Genomic DNA, 2,174 nt, shown 5'->3' with positions numbered 1-2,174 from the left:
AGTTTAAGTCACTGGGTCTGGGACTCAAACCGTGTCGACTACATGGGAGTCCAGTGACGTAGCCATTATGCCAACTGCTGGTCCCTAAAATAATTCTTTAAAAAAAAAAAAAAATCCAGTCTCCTAAAGTCTCAGACTAAGGTTCTTCATGGACAGTTACTACAATATAACAGAGCTTCCTTCCTTTTCCATAACCCACACTGACAATGCAATCAGCACAATGACTCACACCATAATTAACATTATTCTTGGTCCTTTACAAGTGAACTCTAAGTCAGACAATATTTTATGATAGTATCTGGGTTCTCCAAGAACAAGGATTGAAATAATCCTCACCATAGGAAGCAGGAAATTTCCTTCTGTTGGTTCTTCCCATCAAAAAGGTACATCTATGGGGCCAGCAGGTGGTGTGGTGGCTAGAGCGCTGGACTCCCACATGGCTGATTGAGGTTTAAGTCCTGGACATGGTGGCTTGCTTTCTCACTTTCCCTCTCTGTCTCTCTCTAGTGAGCACATATGCTCTGTAGTAAATTTTTTAAAATAACAACAAGTTTTCAAAAGTTTTTCAAAAGATGCATCAATAGTTTCCAAACATCAACTTGAAAGTCTTAAATTACAAAGAAGCCTTTCAAAGAAACCTCAAGTAATGGAATAAAACAGTTTCAACCAGAAGATGATTGACCAATTCTTTTTTTTTTAATGAATTTTTTTTATAATTATTTTATTTATTTATTTATTTTAATTTGACCAGAGAGGGACAGAGAAAGAGAGAGTGAGAAAGCAAGCTGCCAAGTCAAGACTTGAACCATGGTCAGTCATGTGGGATTCCAGTGCTCTCAACCACCATGCCACCTGCCAGCCCCATGTTTGGCCAATTCTGAACCTCCTCTGAACTTTAATAAATTGATAAATGTTATACATGTTATCTATAACTATACTACAGTATTTAATGTCTAGGTTCAACCTTAAAAAAAAAATCTGACTTTGGGCCAAGAAGTGGTGTGGAAGCTGAGGCACTATCCCAAAAAGCCGACTTTGTTGTTTGAGTCCCAGACCTGGCAGCTTGGTGATCATGCTGGGTGATGCTGTCACCACCTGTCCCCTCTCGTAGTCCCAGCACCAGTTGCTCTGTCTGCCACGGTTCTCAATCACTATTCTCTCCTCTATATGAAGAGATCCCCCTCCTTGCCATCCATTTGTGGTCAAAGTCCTAAGGAGACTGGGGAGAAGGGACTGTGGTATGGCCATCCCCCTGGGGGGGTGATTTTTCACTCCCCTCCCACCCCTCCTACCCCGTGAGATGTTTGAGCTCACTTGCCAGGAAAGAGGAGCGTACTTTTACAGGGTGACTGATTAAACTATGCTGGGAGACTCTGTGCCTATCAGATATGGAGGGGAGTCAGACACAGTGGGATGAGCACATTCTGAACACCTGAAAAATTTCGTGGGTTTTGTCTTATCTTGGGTTGTCAGACCTGCCAACACTTATCTTGTGGCATTGTGAATTGTTATTTTAAGACTTAATTTATTAATGTTATTATTTAAATTTTTAAAAATTTTTAATTTGACCAGAGAGAGAGAAAGACAAAGTGTAAGGCAAGCTGCAAGGTCCAGGACTTGAACCGTGGTTGACATGTGGGAGTCCAGGGTCTTAACCATCATGCTGTCTGCCAGCCCTCAGGCATTGTGTATTATTGATCTTTTCTGGTCAGTGTTACCTCAGGTAGCAGTACTTGGAAGCAGGCCCCAGCCAAGGCCTGATCTGCAAATGTCATACCTTGTCCCTTGTCAGGCCTGGTGTAACAGGTGGTGCTCAGGAGTACTTTCACTGAATGTGACCTTACAGAAAATGAGAAGAAATGGAGGCCAGCAGGTGGTGTGGTGGTTAAGGATGCTGGACTCCCACATAGTGGATCAGGATTCAAGTGCCAGACCTGGTGGTTTGCTTTCTTACTTTTTTTCTTGCTCTCTCTCACTTCTGCTCTCTCTCACTCTGTCCCTCTCTGGTCAAATTAAAATGAATAAAGTTAAAAAAATTTAAAAATAAATAAAATGAATAAAGTTAAGTATAATAATTCTTTTTTAAAAATATCATTTTAACTTTATTTGTTTATTTATTTTAATTTGGTCAGGGAGGGAGGGGAGAAAGAGAGAGAAAGTGAGAAACCAAGCCG

The sequence above is a fragment of the Tupaia chinensis genome, unplaced genomic scaffold, assembly GCF_000334495.1.
Source record: "Tupaia chinensis unplaced genomic scaffold, TupChi_1.0 Scaffold000559_1, whole genome shotgun sequence".
NCBI classification, from domain to species: domain Eukaryota; kingdom Metazoa; phylum Chordata; class Mammalia; order Scandentia; family Tupaiidae; genus Tupaia; species Tupaia belangeri.
Note: the sequence above shows the minus strand (reverse complement) of the source record.